This window comes from Ursus americanus, chromosome 10 (assembly GCF_024610735.1).
Source record: "Ursus americanus isolate L20-20 chromosome 10, mUrsAme1.1.p, whole genome shotgun sequence".
In the NCBI taxonomy this organism is placed as follows: Eukaryota; Metazoa; Chordata; class Mammalia; order Carnivora; family Ursidae; genus Ursus; species Ursus americanus.
In genome coordinates this window covers 22,008,790-22,030,036 of record NC_142136.1, presented here as the reverse complement: position 1 = coordinate 22,030,036, position 21,247 = coordinate 22,008,790, and the positions used below count along the sequence as shown (strand labels likewise).

Sequence of the window (21,247 nt, the reverse complement as noted above, 5' to 3'; positions counted from 1 at the left end):
TTGCATGCATGTGTTGTTATTGTAGTCACTTGTTCTTATGGGTTCCTTTCAATCATTTAGAAAAATCTCTTGGTACACTTGTAAACATTTTATCTTTAAAGTGTACAATTTACAGAGTGTGAGTATAGTTAAGGAAAATGTATTCCCTCATTCTGTGATAGACATTATGATAGAAACTTTGTTGATGTAGAAAGATAGTTGATTATGATTGGAACAAGGAATTCAGTTTTACTGGAGTCATTGAAACTGCTAACTTATGAATTGCAAATGGATGCAAATTTTATTTCATTCAGTACTTCTGTTTTAAGTACTCCCATACATTTTATGAGTTATACTTTTATATTGAATTGTTATACTTTTTGTAAATTTTTCTGACTGCTAGTGATATTTATGAAAATATATGATTCTTGCTAAGCCAATTCACAAATAAATTAAGATTAATAGCAAAGGAGAGTGATGACAGTGGATCCTTTTTCAAGAAGTATTTTATGTAACATTGTTATTCTTGGCCGGCATCTACATTTAGCATAAACTATAGAGACTATTTTTAGTTCATAGCCTATTTTCATTTTGTCAGGAGATGATCTCAGGCATAGCCAAGAAAATACTTCAAATTCTGATCCCTCTCTCCTCACCTCAAATTCAAAACTGGGAGTTAAACTTACCTACAAACTTGTGCTTTAGTTTTTATTTAATTCTTTTGTTGATTTTATATAGTCAGTCGTTCTTGGGTGTTTTTGAATATTTTAATTGACAAATCTGGTTTATGATATATAGTGTATCTTATATTCGAGTGTGGCAGTGCATGCGTTGGTGATGAAAAATATATCTATTTTATAACACAATTATTTTCCTAAATACATTTTTTGTCTTTTTGCCAAATATTCAAGGTTGGTAGAGATAATATTGTGTATTTTAATTTTCATATATGCTGTAATTGCCCATCTATAAAAATGCATCTCTTCATCAGATGATTCACTTCACCATTTCTTAATTTTATTCATCATAGAATGTATATTTGCTAGCTCCTTCACACTCAGTCAGAAATTATGTTGATGGTAGCTACAGTTGTAGTGAGCACAACATAGGATACAGAGAAGTTGAATCCCTGTGTTGTACATCTGAAACTAATGTGACATTGTGGTTCAACTATACTCAAATAAGAATTTTTTTAAAAAATTATGTTGATAATCAACTTGTCCAGGCAAGTTTTACACTTTAACCTCTAAAAAAAACACATAAAAATTGCTTACTTATGATATTACTGTAAAAATAAAATTAGAAATAACAATCATATATGGAAACCTACTGTATCCCTGCCTTTTTTAAAAATATTTTTCAAATGTTAGTTTATTTAATCCTCATAAATACTATGAAGTAAATGATATTGTACTTTCTGTTTTGCATATGGAAAAATTGAGAGATAGAAATTAAGTGTGTTGCCCAAATGACACAATCAGTAACAGAATTAAAAGTGGAATCATGAAAATCTGGCATAAGAATTTCTACTAGCACACACTAGCCTATGGAAGTTAGACAGCCTCTGTGATGTTCCCAATAATGATTGCCCTGTAGTGATGCCATTGTGTAGTCTTCTCCTGCACTGCACCAGGGCTGGTTGTCCCTGTGTGACTGATGTAATATGAAGCTAGGCCATTAAAGCATTGCAACTTTCAGTTTGGTTGCTTGAATTTCTTGCTCTGGTGATTCCTTGCTTCCCTGCTGAGATGACCCTAAGGTAGCTCCAAAGAGAGGTTCACATTGAGAAGAAATAGATCTTCTAGCCAACTGCCAGTACCAGCTTGCCAACTAGGTGAAATTACTTCTGGGTGACTTCTGTGGAATTTAACTCTGCAAATGCATATGTGCCCTAAGAAGAATGCAGTCAGCTGATCTCGGCTATAATCTCATGGAGACCCCTAACCAGAACCTCCTAGTCAACCAGCACTGAAATACTCAACCCATAGAAGCTATCTAAAACAATAATTCTTGCTGTTTTAAACCAGCATGTTTTAAAGAGATTTGTTATGCAGCAGTAATGATATATTTATACTCATTTCTTCTGAACCTTTCTTCTAAAACTCATTAAATTTTAAAAAATTGTATAATAAATGTGTTTCTATTGATACAATAGGGGATGGAAGCTGGGACACAAGTCTTCATACAATTTCATCTCCTCTCAGTGGCACATCTTACTCTCATTAGCAATGCATGCACCTCTGAATAATTGAAACTGTACAGATTTCAGTTTCAAAGTCACAGTTCTAACCAACTTATCTAACCAGCTTTAATTAAGTTATAAATTATAACAGGAGTGAAACATGTGCTAGATGAAAAATATTACATTAGCTTCATAGAAATTACACAAAATATAATGGCTATCTGTGATTTTTACGTGTTTTAAAATGTGAATGCAAATTAAAGTGTTGTATGAAAAGTCCGAAATAAAGCAAAATTTATCAGGGAATGGAATCTTATATATACCGTTTAGCTTCCATGTAAGAGTAAAGGATTTTGCCATAATTGGACCATTTCTGCCAAGTATTATGTTTTTCTTTACTGTTACATTTATGATAAAAACATTGTGTAACTACATAAATGGAGATAGATAGATAGATAGATAGATAGATAGATAGATAGATGATAGCTAGATAGATATGTGTATATAATGGATAAATGTTATTGAAGTAGGAGAGAAAAATATATTTCGTGGAGTAATCACTCTGTTCTACATAAAGCATGCTTAATTAGGGAGGCCTCTTAATTGGGACTTTCCCATCTTATCAAATCGAGCCTAATAACACTCAACTGTAAAGACAGGTGCTTAATTGGGATAGTAATTCTAGGTAATTGGGGTGCCTGTGGGTGATCAAGAGTAACTTACATCAATCTGATTTCAAGATATTATGTCTTTGTAGGTATCTCCTGCTGTGCCTATTTATTTGCTATCTAAGAATGACCTCTCCAATGTTAAAAGAACAAATGTCTTTTTAGCAGTAACTGCTCCAATTTTGGTTCCTATCTCAGTTTTTAATCACATTATAATTTTAAAATTTTCTTTCCAATATAAAATAACTACATTTTATTTTATATAGGATGACTTTATTATTATTTAGCATATGCAATTGAATATCAAAGCAAATAATTAACTCAGAAAACCCATGAAATCACACATAAATCAAATATGCTCTAAAACACTGAACTATAAAAAATAATAATTATCACCTCTGTATATCTGAACTGTTATAATTCATCATGTGTAAATAAGTTACTTAGCTTGAAAATCTTTTTGATTTTTTTTTCTTAAAGAACCATTTAGAGGAAGCTTTTTAAATTTGAAAATATACATTTTTGTTATACTTAATTATTTGAGCAAAGCAATGTGTAGAATTGCATTTTGTTCAGAAATAGTATAGAAGCCTGCAAACTCATAGGATGAGATAGTATTTTCTATAAGTGAACTTCTACGTAGAGAAAATTTATTCCTTTACATCTTAGATTTTTGGAATATATTTTTTTCAGTATGAGTAATGCTGATATCCCTGCTTTTCCTTTTAAGTCAAGAGATATTTTCAACTAAACATTTTTAGGACTCATAGAAAAGACAGACTAATTAATGGTAAACAAAAATTCTGTCCAATTAAAGTTCCTGGAATATTTGTAGAAAAATCTTTATTAGGCAGTGTTTAAAGTAGAAATTTTAATAAATTCCCAAAGGAAAAATTTATCCCATTTTGCTAAGGAGGAACAACAACAACAATAACAACAAACCACCACCACCACCAACAACAATGAAACCCAAAAAGCAACAACAAAAAAGCCCTTCAGCAGCAGGCCATAGAACATGGCTTCTTCCATCTTCCATCCGTCTTCTTGTATCAGAAGAACCCAGCACCATGTCACCTGCCAGAAGACCCAGGAAATAAATCTGTCCAGAATCTCTAGCCAGATTGACTAGTGAGAAGTTTTCTCTGATGAAGTCAGTCTGTAAAGACTAGAAGAGGTGAATACTTCTTTAAGTCCACAAACAACAATGTGAGACTACAAGGAAAATGAAGAATCAGGGAAACATGAAATCATGAAAGCAAAATTATCTCCAGTAACTATTCATAAAAAAATGGAGATCTATGAACTTCTCAGAAAATAATTCAAGATAATCATATTAAAGAAGTCCAGTGAGATACAGGAGAATACATTTAGGCATCTAAGCATAATCAGGAAAACAATACACAGATAGAATGTAAAGTTCAGCAGAAAAAGCTAAACAAATTCTAGAGCTAAAGAATACAATGACTGAAATTTAAAAAAAATCTGTAGGCAGTTTCAACAGCAGACTCAATAAAGCAGAAAGATCAGCAAACTCAAAGAGAGGTTGTCTGAATTACCCAGTTGGAGGAACCAAAAAAGAAAAAAAAAATTGAAAAAGAATGAGGAAAGTACAGAACTTACAGGTAACCATTGAGTGGACCAATACATTCATTATGGGAATCCCAGGAGGAAAACAGAGATAGGGACAGAAAACTTATTTAAAGGAAAATGACAAAAAAATCCATAAATGAGGGGAGGGAAATGATTAACCAGATTCATGGAGCCTAAATTAATAAAACTGTGATAAATCAAATGAAGTCTACACTAAGGCACATCATAATCAAATTGGTTATTTCAGAAGGTAAGCAAAATTAATAAACATTTAGCTAGACTAAGAAAAAGACTCAAAATAAAATAAAAAGTGGAAGAAGAGACAGAACAAATAATGCTATGGAAAATTTAAAATATCGTAAAAGATTATTATGAACAGTCTTGTCAACAACTTGAACAGCCTAGAATAAATAAATTCCTAGAAACATCCAACTAACCAACAGGAGGAAATAGAATACTGGAACAGACCAATAATAAGTAAGGATGTTGAATCAGTCATGAAATAGCTCCCAAATAAGAAAAACCCAAGAACCAGATGACTTTACAAGTAAATTCTACTAAATATTGAAAGAAAAATTAATACCAATCCCATTTAAACTCTTCCAAAAATAGAGGGAACACTTCTGAATTTATTTAATGAAGCCAACATCAGTTTGATGTCAAAGCCAGACTAAAACAATAAAAGGAAAAACAAAAAATCTGTAAATCAATATCCCTGATGAACATGGTTAAGAAAAATGTCAATGAAATGAATATCAATGAAATATTAGCAAAATGAATTCTATAGCACATTAAAAGTTTCATGCACCATAACCAACTGTTATCCCTGGGATGCAGTGATGGTTCAACATATGCAAATCAATAGTGTGACATACTACATTAATAGGACTTAGGATAAAAATCACAGGATCATCTCAACAGATGTAAAAAATGCATTTCACTAAATTGAGCATCCTTTCATAATAAAATTATTTACAAATTAGGTATAGAAGTAAAATATCTCAACATAATAAAGGCCATATATGACTAATCCACAGCTAACATCATATTCAATGGTGAAAAGCTGAAAGCTTTTTGTTTAAGATTAGGAACAAGGCAAGGATGCCCACTCATGGCTTCTACTCAACATAGTACTGGAAGTGCTAGCTAGAACAAGTATGCAAGAAAAATAAATAAAAGGCATCCAAACCAGTAAGGGAGAAGTACAGTTATCTCTGTTTGCAGGTGTCATGATTTTATATGCAGAAAATCCTGAAGATTCCACACACATGAACACATACTCACACACACACACATACACACAAATACCTGTTAGAACTAATAAACTAATTCAATAAAGTTGTAGGACATAATATCAATATACAAAAATCAGTTGTGTTTCTATACAGTAACAACAAACTATCCTGAAAGGAAATCGAGAAAAAAAAATCACATTTAAAATTGCATCAAAAACAGTAAAATACTTAGGAATAATTTTGTTAATTTTCTAAAAGATTTTATTTATTTGAGAGAGAGACAGAGCATGAGCAGAGGAAGCGGCAAGAGGAGAGGGAGAAGCAGACTCCTCGCTGAGCACAAAGCCTGATGTGGGGCTTGATCCCAGGACCCTGAGATCATGACCTGAGCCAAAATCAGATGGTTAACCATCTGAGCCACCCAGGTGCCCCCTTAGAAATAATTTAACCAAGGAGGTAAAAGACTGGTACACTGAAAACTATAAAACACTGATAAAGGAAATTGAAGCAGATGCAAATAAATGGAAGAACATCCCATGTTATTGGGAAAATTAATATTACAGTATCCACACTATGAAAAGTGATCTACAAATTAAATGCAATCTCTACTAAAATCCCAGTGGTGCTTTTCTTAAAAACAGAAATAGAAAAAAATCCTGAAATTCATACAGAACTACAAAACCCCAGAACAGCCAAAACAATTTTAAGCAGGAAGAGAAAAGCTAGAATCATCACAGTTCCTGATTTTAAAATATATCACAAAGCTAGAGTAATCAGAACAGTAAGGAGCTGGCATAAAAACAGACATATCGATCATTGAAACAATTGAGAGCCCAGGAAAAAACCCTGCATCTGGCTCCATGCTCAGTGCAGAGTCTGCCTGAGATTCCCTCTCTCCCTCTCCTTCTGCCCCTCCCCACGCTTGCTTGCACTCCCTCTCTCTCTCTCTGTCTCTCAAATAAATAAATAAAAATCTTTAAAAAAAGAAGAAAATCTTGCCATTTATAGTGGCATAGATAAACCTGAAGGATATTACACTAAGAAAAATAGGCCAGATATATGACAAATACTACATGGTGCCACTTGCATGAAGAATCTAAAATAATCAGACTCTTAGAAGTGAAAAGTGGGATTGTGTTTGCACGGAATTGGAGGAACAGAGAGAAACAGGGGAAGTTTTAGCAAAGGGTGTAAAGTTCTGGTTACAAGATGAATAAATCTGAAACATCTGCTGTCCAGCATAGTGCCTGTAGTTAAAAATACTATACCCTACACTGAAAAATTTGCCAAAAGATTGGATTTTGTATTAAATGTACTTGTCACAAAAATAATAAAGAGGGATGGAAGAAAAACTTTGAAAGTGATGGATATTTTTATGGCATGGATTATAGTGATGGTTTCACAGGTTTATACTTAATCGTCCAACTCATCAAATTGTACATATTAAAGATGGAGAGTTTTTTATATGTCAATCATAGCTCAAAAATGTGGTTTCAAAATTATGCCTTATATATTGATGAAAGTCATTTACGAATACAGCTTTCTAGGGGCGCCTGGGTGGCTCAGTTGTTAAGCATCTGCCTTCAGCTTGGGGTGTGATCCCGGGGTCCTGGGATCGAGCCCCGCATTGGGCTCCCTGCTTCACTGTGAGCCTGCTTCTTCCTCTCCCACTCCCCCTGCTTGTGTTCCCTCTCTCACTGGCTGTCTCTCTCTCTCTGTCAAAGAAATAAATAAAATCCTAAAAAAAAAAAAAAAAAGAACACAGCATTCTAGGAGAGAACAATCCTCTACTGAACCTAAAATAATTTAAATATTCTTCCAATTTTAATGTTTTGGGGATTTTTCTTTTTGTTTTTAAATTTCAAAAGTGAAGGTGTGATTCTAGTGATCATGAATTGGACAACAATACCAAATTCTGTTAGGGATGTGGAGCAAATGGTACCTTCATTCATTGCTGGTAGAAATGCAAAATGGTACAGTCCACATTGAAAGACAGTTTGGTAGTCTTACCATAGGATTCATCTATCATACAGAAAAGTAAATACCCCAATTGAGTTGAAACCTTATGTTTACAGAAAACACACATATAAATGTTCATAGCCACTTTGTTTCATAATTGCAAAAAATGGGAAGATGGGAAGAATATGCAATTCTTCAGGTGAATGTATAAACAAATGGTTTATATTCTTACAATGAAATTGTATTGAGTAATAAAAGAGTTGTTAAGGAATGAAAATACATATTAAAGAAATCTATGTGGCAGAAATCATTAATCCACATTCATGTCTCATTACATTAGCAAGGACTTTCCAGCACAGTGTTGAAAATGAGTGGTTCGAGGGGTCATCTTTCCCTTGTATCCAGTATTAGTGGGGAAGCTTTGAATGTCTCAACACATGTCTTTAGTTTTAAATTTAGCATAAGAGAACTTACTAATAAAAGTATTGACTAAGATTTTTTAAATTCCAATATAATAAAGGTAAAGCATTTTTTATTTTCAGGTATACAAGAGTGATTCAACAATTTCATGCATTACTCACTGCTCATCATGATAGGTATACCCTTAATCCCCTTTACCTATTTCAGCCATTCCCTCACTCACCTTCTCTCTGGTAATCATCAGTTTGTTCTCTATAGTTAAGAGTCTGTTTCTGTTTGTTTGTCTCTTTTTATTTTGTTTTGTTTCTTAAATTCTACATATGAGTGAAATCATATGGTATTTGTTTTTCTCTGACTTATTTCACTCAGTATTATACTGTTTAGATCCATCCATGTTGTTGCAAATGGCAAAATTTCATTCTTTTTAAAGACTGAGTAACATTCCTATATGTGTGTGTGTGTACTTATATAAATAATATAAATGTACATATACACACACATATATATCACATCTTCTTTATCCATTCATTTACTGATGAACACTTAGGCTTCTTCCATATTTGCCTATTATAAATAATGCTATGATAAATAAAAGGGTGAATATATTTTTTCAAATTAGTGTTTTCTTATTCTTTGGGAAAATACTCAGTAGTAGAATTACTGGATCATATGATGATCCTATTTTTAATTTTTAGAGGAAACTTCATTCTGTTTTCCACAGTGTCTGCATAGTTTGCATTCCTACCAATAGTGCATGAAGTTTCCTTTTTCATCCTTGCCAGCATTTGCTGTTTCTTGTGTTTTTGATTTTAACCATTCTGACAGGTGTGAGGTGATATTCTCAATGTGGTTTTGATTTGCATTTCCTTAATGATGAATAATGTTGAGCATCTTTTCATGTGTCTGTTGACCATTTGTCTTCTTTGGAGAAATGTCTGTTCATGTCTTCTGCCCATTTTTAATTGGATTATTTGTTTTTGTGTATGTGTGTGTTGGTTGTGTAAGTTCTTTGTATGTTTTTGATACTAACCCTTTATTGGATATGTCATTTGCAAATATTTTCTCCCATCCAGTAGGTTGTCTTTTAGTTTTGCTGATTGTTTCCTTTGCTGTGTAGGAGATTTTCTTTTTTGATACAGTCCCAATAGTTTGTTTTTGATTTTGTGCAATTACAACACATATCCATAAAAATGTTGCCATGGTCAGTGTCAGAGAAATTTCTGCCTTTTCCATTCTTTTTGGATTTCTGTGGTTTTAGATTTCACTTAGGTTTGTTTGTTTGTTTTGTTTGTTTGTTTGTTTTTTCACAGTTAGGTCTTTAATCCATTTAGAGTTTGTGTATATGTATGTGTGTGTGTATGGGTGTGAGTGTGTGTATGTGGTGTGAGAAAATGGTCCAGTTTCATTCTTCTGCATGTAGTTGTTCAGTTTTTTCCAAAACCATTTGTTGTAGAGACTGCCTTTTTTCCACTGCATATCCATGCCTCCTTTGTTGTGGATTAATTGACCATATAATCATTGATTTGTTTCTGGGCTCTCTATTCTTTTCCATACATCTATGTGTGTTTTTGTGCCAGTACCGTACTGTTTTGATTACTGCAGCTTTATAGTATATCTTGAAATATGGGATTGTGATACCTCTAGTTTTGTACTTTCCTTTCAAGATTGCTTTGGTTATTTGGGGTCTTTTTTGTTTCCATAGAAATTTTAGGATTATTTATTTAGGTCTGTGAAAACTGCTGTTGGTATTTTTATAGGGATTCCATTAAAGCTGTAGAATGTTTTCGATAGTATGGTCAGTTTAACAATGCTTGTTCTCCCAATCCATAAGCATGGAATATCTTGCTACTTGTTTGTGTCATCTTCATTTTCTTTCATCAATGTATAATAGTGTTCAGAATACAAGTCTTTTACCTCCTTGGTTAAGTATATTCCTAGGTATTGTATTATTTTGGAGCAATTGAAACAGGATTTTTTTTTTTTTAATTCTCTTTCTCCTACTTAATTATTAATAGAAATGCAACAGATTTCTGTATATTGATTTGGATCCTACAACCTTACTGAATTTGTTTATGAATTCTAATATATATATATATATATATATATATATATATATATATATATACTTTCTATATATAGTTTCATGTCATCTACAAGTAGTGAAAGTTTTATTTCTTCCTTACCAATTTTTATGACTTTTATTTTTTTTTCTTTTCTGATTACTGTGGCTAGGATTTTTAGTACTATGTTGAGTGAAAGCGGTGAGAGTAGGTATCCTTGTCTTCTTCCTCATCTTAGGGGAAAAGCTCTCAGTTTTTAACCATGGAGTATGATGCTAGCTGTGGGTTTTTTCATATATGGCCTTTATTTTGTTTATGTATGTTCCCTTTAAACCTACCTTTTGAAGTTTTCACTATGAATGGATGTTATACTTTGTGAAATGATTTTTCTGCATCTATTAAAATGATCATGTAGTTTTTATTCTTTCCCAATGTGAAGCATCACATTGATTGATTCATGAATATTTAACTACACTTGCATCCTAGAAATAAATCCTACTTGATCATAATGAATGATTTTTTAAATGTATTTTTGGATCTGATTCACTAATACTTTGTTGAGGATTTTGCATCTCTGTTCATCAGAGATATTGGCCTGTAATTCTCTGTTTCTGTAGTATCTTTATCTGGTTTTGGTGTCTGAGCACTATTGGTCTCAAAGAATGAATCTGGAATCTTTCATTCTCTTCTATTTTGTGGAATAGTTTGGGAAGAATCAGTATTAAAGCTTCTTTAAATGTTTAATAGAATTCGCCTCTGAAGCCATTTGGTCCTGGGCTTTTGTTTGTTCGGAATTTTTTGATTACTGATTCAGTTTCATTTCTGATAATGTCTGTTCTAATTTTCTGCTTCTTCCTGGTTCAGTTTTGGGACCTGATATGTTTTTAGGAATTGATCCATTTCTTCTAGGTTGCCAATTTATTGGCATATAGTTTTTCATAATATTCTCCTATAATTGTTTTATTTCTGTGGTGTTGGTTGTTATATCTCTTCTTTGATCTCTGCTTTTCTTTATGTGGGTCTTTTGTCTCTCTCTCTTTTCCCCCTTCTCCCCCACCCCACCACCACTCTCTCTTGATGAGTGTGGCTATAGGTTTATCAGTTTTGCTGATCTTTCAGAGAACTAGCTCTTTGTTTCATTGATCTGCTCTATGGTGGGGTTTTGTTTTTTTGTTTTTGTTTTTAGTTTCTATTTCATTTATTTCTGCTCTAATCTTCATTATTTCCTTCCTTATACTGGTTTTGAGTTTTGTTTTGTTGTTCTTTTTCTAGCTCTTTTAGGTGTTAAGTTAGGTTGATGTTTTTTGAGATTTTTCTTGCTTCTTGAGGTAGACCTCTGTTGCCATCAACTTCCCTCTTTAAACCACTTTTGCTGCATCCCAAAGATGTTGGACCACCATGTTTTCATTTTAATTTGTATCCATGTGTTTTTTGATTACCTCCTTGATTTCTCAGTTGGCCCATTCATTACTTAATAGTATTTTATTTAACCTCCATGTTTTTGTGTTCTTTCTAGATTTTTCTGTTATTGCTGATTTCTAGTTTCATGGCATTGTGGTCAGAAAAGATACATAGTGTAACTTCGATCATTTTGAATTTGTTAAGACTTGTTTGTGGTCTAACATGTGATCTCTTCTAGAGAATATTCCATGTACTCTTGAAAGGAATGTATGTTCTGCTGTTTTAGGTTGAAACGTTCTAAATATATCTGTTAGATCCATCTGGTCCAATGTGTCATTCAAAGCCGCTATTTCCTTGTTGATTTTCTGTTTGGATTATCTATCCATTGTGGAAAAGTGGGGTGTTATTACTATTACTAGTAGGTACTCTTACTGCCATTACTCTATTAAAATCAATTATTTCCTTTAGTTTGCTTTTAGTTGCTTTATGAATTTGGGTAATTATGTGCTAAGTGCATAAATATTTATAATTGTTATATCTTCTTGTTGGATTGTTTCCTTTATGATTGTATAGTGTCCTTGTCTCTTGTTACGGTCTTTGTTTTAAAGTTCATCCTGTCCAGTATAAGCTTTGGTACCCTAGCTTTCTTTTCACTTTAATTTGCATGAAAATGTCTTTCCATCCCTTCAGTTTCAATCTGAATGTGTCTTAAGATCTGAGATGAGTCTCTTGTAGGCAGCATGTAGATGAGTCTTGTTTTTTTATCCATTCTGTCACCCTGTGTCTTTTGAATAGAACATTTAGTCCATTTACATTCAATGTAATTATTGATAGATGTACTTATTGCCATTTGTTACTTGTTTTGTGGTTGTTTTTGTTCTTTTCTGTTCCTTTTTTCTCTTGATCTCTTCTCTCCCAGTTTGCTGGACTTTGCTTAATGATATATTTGGATTCCTTTCTCTTCTTTTTTTGCATATCTATTACTGGTTTTGATTTGTGATAACCATTAAATTTATTTATAACATCTTGTGCATATAGGAGTTTATTTTATGCCGATCATTGCTTAAGTTTGAATCCATTCAATTTACTGCCCCCCACCTGCCATGTTTTAGATGTATGGTGTCATAATTTACATTCTTTTGTTTTGTGAGTCTCTTGACGGATTTTTATAGATGTACCTAATTTTACTCCTCTGTACTTTTTACTTTTCTTACTCTTATGGTCTTTCTACTCAAAGAGTCCCCTTTAACATTTCTTTTAGAGGGGCGCCTGGGTGGCACAGCGGTTAAGCGTCTGCCATCGGCTCAGGGCGTGATCCCGGCATTATGGGATCGAGCCCCACATCGGGCTCCTCCGCTATGAGCCTGCTTCTTCCTCTCCCACTCCCCCTGCTTGTGTTCCCTCTCTCACTGGCTGTCTCTATCTCTGTCGAATAAATAAATAAAATCTTAAAAAAAAAAAAAAAACATTTCTTTTAGGGCTTTTTTAATGGTCCTAAATAACTTTTGTTTGTCTGGGAAGCCCTTCATCTCTCTTTCTATTGTGAATAATAGCCTTGCTGGGCAGAGTATTAGTTGCAGGGCTTTTTTTCTTTAGCAAATTGAATATATTATGCCACTCTCTGTGGCCTGCAGTTTCTGCTGAAAAATCAGTTGGCAGATTTATGGGTTTCCCCCATACGCAATCATTTTCTTTTCTCTTGCTGCTTTTAAAATTCTCTCTTTATCACTACTTTTTGCCATTTTAATTATAATATGTCTTGATATGGATCTCCTTGGGTTGATTTTGATGAAGGCTCTCTGCCTCCTGGATCTGGACTTCTGTTTCCTTCCCCAGATTCAGGAAGTTTTCAGCTTTTATTTCTGCACATACATTTTCTACCCCTCTTACTCCATTTCTCTTCTTCTTCTTTTGGGATCACTTTATGTGAATGTTATTATGTTTGATTGTTTTGCTGAGTTCCCTAAATCTATTCTCATTTCTATTAGTCTTTTTCAGTCTCCTGTTCACCTTGATACCTTTCCATTATTCTGTCCTGCAAGTCATTGATCTGTTTTTTGTTTTGTTTTGTTTTGTTTTTTGCTTCTCCTAGTCTACTATTTATTCCTTCTAGTGTATTTTTTAATTTTAGTTAATTCATTCTTCATCTCTGATTCTTTTTTTTATGTTTTCTGTCTCTTCAGAGTGCCTCCACTCTTTTCTGCAGTCCATTTAGTACCTTTATGACCATTACTTTAAACTCTCTATCAGGCATATCACTTATCTCCATTTCATTTAGGTCTTCTGCTGCTATTTATCCTGTTCTTTCATTTGGACAAAATCCTCTGTCTCCTCTTTTTGTCTATCTCTCTGTGTCTGTTTTTATATGTTAGGAAAGTCTGCCATATCTCCTTTTCTTGGAAGTAGTGGCCTTATATAGAAGATTTGCTGTAGTGCCCTGCGGTGCAAAGTCTGGTTTCTGTGTGTCTGCTGGTTACTGTGTATGTAGGCAGTGCCTCTGGGGAGGGGAGGGGTGCCCGCCAGCTCTGTTGTTCTTGAGCAAGTCTCCTCAGAATCCCTCCCCATTTAATATATGTTATGAGATTAGCAAATAAATCTTCTTCCTGTATATCCCAGGCACAATTTCAAACTGCTGCTTTTATGTTGTATCTTAGAGGTATCATTTGTTATGTTGGCTCTCTAAGCACAGGCACACAATGTCCTATCACCTTCTGCTCTCCCAGAGATGAGCCCACTGATTTTTAAAGTTCCAGTTGTTAAACTGCACTGATTGTAACAACTCATGAAGTTAAACCCTGCTTATTTTCAAAGCCACATTTTATGGGGATTTATCTTCCCAGTGCAGATCTCCCATGCCTTACGTGCCTGGTGTGGTGTGTGCTCCTCTTGCTTTTCTGTGCCTACAATGTCCTTTTCTCCCACAGACAGCCTCTTGTGGGTCATTTTGGTACCTGACTACATCTCTGCCCTTTCTACCTTTTTCAGTGTGGCCTCTTCTTTTTTACATTTAGCTGTGGAGAGTTTGTTCTGCCAGTATTTTGATCGTTTTCTTGGTTATTTATACTGATACGGATGTTATCTAGGTGTATCTGTGGGACCAGGTGACCTAAGGATCATCCTACTCTGCCATCTTCCCAGGAAGTCTTGATTAAGATTTTTTTTTTTTTGAAAAAGACTCTCCTGCATATGTAAGAAGTCCATTTTAGTAAAAATTAAGTCAAAAATTCATTCCTTAATTCAAAGTTATACAAAATATTAATAATGTACAGTGACTAAATATGAGATAAAAATGGCTAAATGGAACTGAAATAATTCAAGGTAACGAAATTTTGAAGTATGTGACATAACATATGGCATAAGAAAAATTTAAATACCTTTAAAAATCTAATTAAAAATATAAGTAAGGAACAATGCTGTGTTCAGTGTCCATGGAGAAACATAACTTTTAGAAATGAAGAATATAATGCTTGAAACTAAAAATTCACTGGACATTTTACTGATATGTTTCATAATTGCAGTCACTTAGTAGAGGGAATAAAGTTCTTGGGAAATTGTAATAATATAGAGGTAGGAAAAGAAAGACAAAGAGACAGAGTAAGACAGAAAGGGAGGGGAATAGAAGGACAGGGAGACAAGAGAGAATGAGAGTGGTTTTGATCAACTTCTGCTGTTCCAGGCAGCCCAGCCAAATACATAAGTGAAAAAGACATCTTGCATGCAGAACTGAATTGTACCTTCAGGTAATTTTTTACTGCAAGTGTATGAGAGATCCCAAGAGAGAACTGTTTACCTGTGATAGTAAACAATTTAAGGCACTATTTTCTGTAGCAGTTTGGTACATGACATTAGACATCCAGAACAATCTGTGAAGGAATGAATGAGATTAAGAAACTATAATTAATAGTGAATCTGTCAGCAAATATTTGTGATTTTCTTTAGTCATAACCAAGAACAAAGAAAGCAAAAGTATGATATACACCTCACATGAGATACACAAAAGAAAAAATACTAAGAAAAATGCTTCAAAAATAAATTTAAAAAATACTTATATACTTGTTATTCAGTGAAATTCATTAATATTGTTCTAAAACAAGCAACTGAAAAATACAAACTATTTGAAGTATATAAATAATTATATATTGAAAATAAAGCCAGGTATTTTTAAAATTATGAAATTCACATATTCTACTATTTTTCATGTTACATAAATTGCTCAAAGATTTTAAATGTTGCTTATCTGATCAGATAATATACGCATTTTATGGCTAATATCACAAATACTGCAGGACTTACATATTTTAATACCCAATTTAAAATGGTAATTGGGATTCACAAAATATTTTACTTATAATTAAATAGTATAACTTCACATGAAACATATGGATATTAGAAATAACATTTTGAAATACCTTTCTACATATTCTTGAATTTGAAAATTTTTGCTTAAAATAATAAACAATGTTTTAGTACTGATTTCTCTATAATATTTGAGCAATTTTGTAATGTTTTTGAAATCACAGTGAAAAGCTTAGTGGAAATAAAATTGTCAACATCATAAGATATTTTAAGTGGATTTTTAGTTTTGTAAAAGGTCTTTTTATTGACAGCTTTCAGGATATTTTAAGTCTTTGAAATCTTGAAAATATATTTGGCACTTCAACATGCATATTCATATCTCTTTTAATAATCTACTAATTTGGGTATTAGTGACTCATTTTCATGCCTTAATCAACCTTATTGGATTGGATCATGTGACTTGCAACATGTCAGATTCTATTCTCACACTTTCTTCAAATAAAAGATGTAGCAGCTGCTAAGGGTGCATTAATAATCTCTTGGGTAGGAGTTTAACAACTGTATATGCAAAATCTGTTTCAATATGTTTGTGCATTCTGACGTGAAAAACTACTTGACACTTGATTTTTCTATTTACACTAAGTTACATGCATATAAAAATGATTACATAAACAGTAGCAATTTTGATTAAAAAAGTACATCCTAACCAATAGAAAAAATCCTGATATATCATTTTACAGTCCAATAAGTATTTTATTCTAAAACTTTGTATAGAAATTACATTTAATAATGGCAAAGGTATTAAAATGTTGTGAATTAATGAATTAATTCTGAATTAGAAGAATAATTCTGATTGTTTTCACAATGAGAAATTTGATGGAAAAAAACAGATGATTTGATCTGTATGAAGTTAATTATTAAATAAATGTTAAGGAAATTCTATGTTAATTTATAATTCTTTTTTTTTAACCTTATACCTTTTATTAGCAAAAAACACATTTTACTTTCTTTGCATACAGAGGTGTTTCCCTTATTATATCTAGTAGCTTTAATTACATATATTAATTAGAATTCTTAAACATTGAAAGTCTTAATTTCTAATGAAAACTAAGTAAGAATTGTGAACTCTTATCCTAGCATTCTTTAGATTGGCAAATTTATGAATACATTTCATGATTTCCTAATTCTTAAAGTTATATGTTACTGATATCAAGATAATCCCTACAGACCTTACTTTGCCTCATGTTTGTTTATAGTTTCCCAAAGGAAATTTGGAAACATTAAACTTTCTTTTGTAAGTGATAATTCTGATTAGCCATACTACTTTCTCAATGCTGTTGGAGTCAGAGAATCTACTGGTTCAAATTAGACCAAAAAATAAAAACTTTTATAAAGCTTTGAGGTATTTTCCTATTAGGATATCTTCTAATTCTACAAGGCTCCCATTAACTTTAAAATGCACATAAGCAAAAAGCAAGAAGAGGTAGAGTCAAATAATTCCTTCTTAGTATTATTCTGAGTTCATTCAAGTTATTTTGAATGTTAAATATAATTCATATTTGGCATCTAGAATTTCAGGATGCTGAAACATAAATGTTATTTCTCAATAGTTCTAGGAATTGGTTTGAAAACTGTAAAAAATGAAACCAGCATTCTTTTTTAGTTTTTAAAATCCACTGCATTCCTAGCATTGCAGTTTTTAAAAAACATGTAGTAATGTTGCTGGCTGACATTGTGTTAAACATATGCTTTGGATACAAAGACTAAACAATTCTCAAATTAATCCCCCAAGCAACAAAATACAAGAGAAAAAGCCAGCTAGTTTATGAGGTAACAAATATCAATTAATGCTGTACAAGGGATATTTATACAAGTAGCCAAGTATGTTTTATACAACACTGCATATTATAAAATTTAATTGAAGTAGTCTTCATAATTATTCATTTGAGGTAGGAAACATATGGATTGAAAACAAGTATAACTTCTAATGTATGACCCAATTCTAATGAGTGGCAAAGTAGGAAATCCTAAGTGAGTTTTATGACATACACATTCACATATTTCTTTTAACTAAACTTAGGAACAAGTTGTTAAATAATACTGATAATGCCTGTTACACACTGTTAATCACTTCCATTTGTTAAGTTATAAAGTGTACCAGTATTCCCACCTTAGTCTCTGGTTTGCTTTCCACAGTTTCAGTTACCTGTGGTCAACAACTGCACAGAAGCAAATGATCCTACTTCTGACTTATCAAAAGGTTAACAGTAGCCTAAGGCTTTGTCGCCATGCCTGTGTTACTCACTTCACCTCACTTCATCAGGTAAGCATTTTTCATCTCACATCATCACAAGAAGAAAGGTGAGTACAGTATAATAAAATATTTTCAGAGAGAGAAACTTCTATTACAGTATAGTTAGTTCTATTTTATTTATTGTTGTTAATCTCTTATTCTGATTAATTTATAAATTAAACTTTATCATGGGTATGTATGTATAGAAAAAAACATAGTATACGTAGGGTTTGAAGCATTCTCTGAGGATTTGGAGGGTAACCCCCATGCGTAAGTGGGGACTACCGTATATGGCACAAGAGATATCTGCAATATGTATTGATTGTAAAGGTGGCTATAAAAGTTATCCAATTAATAGTACATTGAGCACAAGTTATATGATCTGCTTTTGTGAATTTATCAGTAATGAAGACATGAATTGGTTTTAAAATGTTAAATTCCAGAGGCAGAGATAATCTAAGTAATTAAGTGTGTTATGTGCAAGTAACAATGGGCAAGAACAAGTCTCACTTGAATAAGTGTAATTATGCTATTAGAATGTAGAGAAAAGAGAAATCATAGTCCTTGATTGGGGGAATTAAGAGATGGCTTAATAAACTTTGCTTTATTGGAACTTTGATAGCAGCTTTGCTTTTTTTTTTTTTAATTTGTGCAAGAAGGGTATCGCATAACTGCCTTTGTTAATATTATTCCATTTGAATTCTTAACACAATTTACTTATTTTAGTAACTACTATATATGTAAGTCCACAGGTGTGCATTGAGATATTACTTTGAATCAGCTATAAGTTATTCATTGGATGTGCATTGAAAAATCAAAGCTTAAAATGTTAACAACTGGCTTGCAAATATCTACATATTAAACAGTAAGTGAAACATTATATTTTTCTGTATGAACCCTTGACACTTCTTCTTTCTTTCATTTTTCATGTCAAATCAAAGTCACCACAAATGACCCGAGTGCATGAATCTGTCTTTCAAAGTACACATACATACATGCATACCCACACACAAAGCATATCTGTTAGTGCTATCTTCACATTTTCCTCTGTATTGAACTTATATGAGTAAAATTTATCACTGCTTAACATAACTTGCAGTGTGTTTCCCCCCAAATAGTTATTTTATCTATGTTTATTTTCAGGCCTCATAGTGACGGCTGTATTAGTTTACTAGGGCTGCCAAAAAAAAAAAAAAAATTACAACAAACACAACAACAGAAACTTACTGTGTCACATTTCTAGAGGCTAGATTTCAGAAATCATATTTTCAGCAGTGTTACACTTGCTCTAAGGACTTTAAGGGCAGATCTTTCCTTGCCTCTTCTAGGCCTCTGATGGTTGCTGGCAATCCTTGGTGTTCTTTGGTTTGTAAGAATATCACAATTCAACTCACTAAAATTGTCAAAAGTGATATGAACACACATGATTAAACGTTATCATAAATTATTTAAAGTCATGTAAAAGAGACAAAAATCTCTCTAAAAATTTTACATTTCAGATTCTTACAACATATATGTATTTATATTGATCTAATTGGTATCTTTTGTTGAAAATTATTTTCCCATTTACCAAATTTCATGGGAAATATTAAGGTGTGTTCAATTGTATTGCCTTTCTTCTGTTTATTTTTACTTTAAAAATTTTTTTAGTCTCTCTGGGGGTGCCTGTTTGGATGCTGTATTTTTGTTGTGTATATTGGGTACTTCAGTATTATTTATTAGAACATTCATATGGAATATATAATCAACTTTTTAAATAAGCTGCTTAGAAATTAAAATTTATGCAATTCTTTTAAAATACTCTATATATGATATGAATGCTTGACTCTGCAAAAAAGCCACAATGCGCTGGAACTCAGTGATTATAAAAAGAACGTAATTCTCTGATTGTCTAAAAAAAAGTAGAGCAACACCCTGGCATATTTTCGGTGTCATGGTTTATCCCACGTGAAAGCTGTTACCAGAAGCCTAAAGGGAAAGTTAAGGAACAATGAGTGCATAAAGTTGTAGTTTTTTAAGGATAGGGATTTAGTGAAGGGAAAATAGATCATCTCTTGACTGAACATTTGGCTACAAACTGAGGAGTTTACCCAATGAAACGAGTCAGAATTATAATTCAACTGGGTAACTCAACCCTACTCATGGTTGCATCATTAAGAATGATTCTCTCTTTACACCCTTAAAATCCTAGAAGTTCTTACAAAGTAAAATCATAGATAAGTGGGGTAGTTTTGTTGCCAAGTCTCAATTCTATGAAGAAAAAGGTATAACCTTTTTCTGATACCAGCAGGACCTACAAGTGTATCAGAGGAAGATTTCAAAACAAAACGTTTTCTTTCTGAGTGTGTTATAATAACGCTGGTAAAGCAAAGGGCAAACATGCTTCTCTGTAAAGCAGTTTTTTATTTTCAGTCTATTTTTTGACGTGACAGTCACTTTTCCTAGTGGATTTATGAATTGCGCACACCCTGTTGCACAGATCACTGCATTCATCTTTAATCTTTACCACTTTCCTCACAACAACATAAAAACATTTATGCTGTGAAGACACTTAACAGATAATAATTGAAAGTGTCCTAAATGTCTATGTGTACAAAACACCAGTGTGCTGAGAATTATATTGTGTAGAGATAGTAATTCTCCTATATTTAAAACTTTTTATTTTGGTAAAAATATATGCTGAGCTTATTTTCTACCTTTTATTCTTTGTTGAATGTCCACTGACTGTTTCTGGCAGTTTTCCTTTTATCTGAGGGCAGAACCTTCATTTCTTTTAAGAACAATGACTCCCCCTTTCCAATCCACCTCCCTATGCCAACCATAAGTTTCTAACAGTGGCTTTACATTATTACTATGGATATCTCCCTATAGTTGATCATCCCAGAAATAAATAATAAAGGCTTTCTCTTTAAGAACTACTCATGGCTGGCTGTGTTCAGACCACATGGAAATAGCTTGTCCGAAAGAAAGAAAGCAAACACAGAAAGAAAAGGTGGAATTGAAAGGTAAATTATTGTCAACATTCAACTACTGGTCCCAATTGTTTCAGAAGTCCAGACACATATCCCGTAGTCATTGTTAAATGAACCTTATATTTTACTCTTTGCCCAAGGTATTTCGGGATGAATTTTTTGTATTTCTGTCATTTTCTTACTATGTTACCT

At 32.7% G+C, this 21,247-nt stretch overlaps 1 long non-coding RNA gene across 1 annotated transcript in view; it reads left to right on the top strand.

Annotated features, from left to right (window-relative positions):
- The window catches only part of LOC123801122 (uncharacterized), a 220,882-nt gene extending 201,385 nt beyond the window's left edge, over nucleotides 1-19,497 (top strand). The window contains exon 3 of the long non-coding RNA XR_006782115.2: nucleotides 17,987-19,497. This is a non-coding gene — a long non-coding RNA (uncharacterized LOC123801122). The remainder of the gene's footprint in view (nucleotides 1-17,986) is intronic.
- Nucleotides 19,498-21,247: the final 1,750 nt, after the last annotated feature.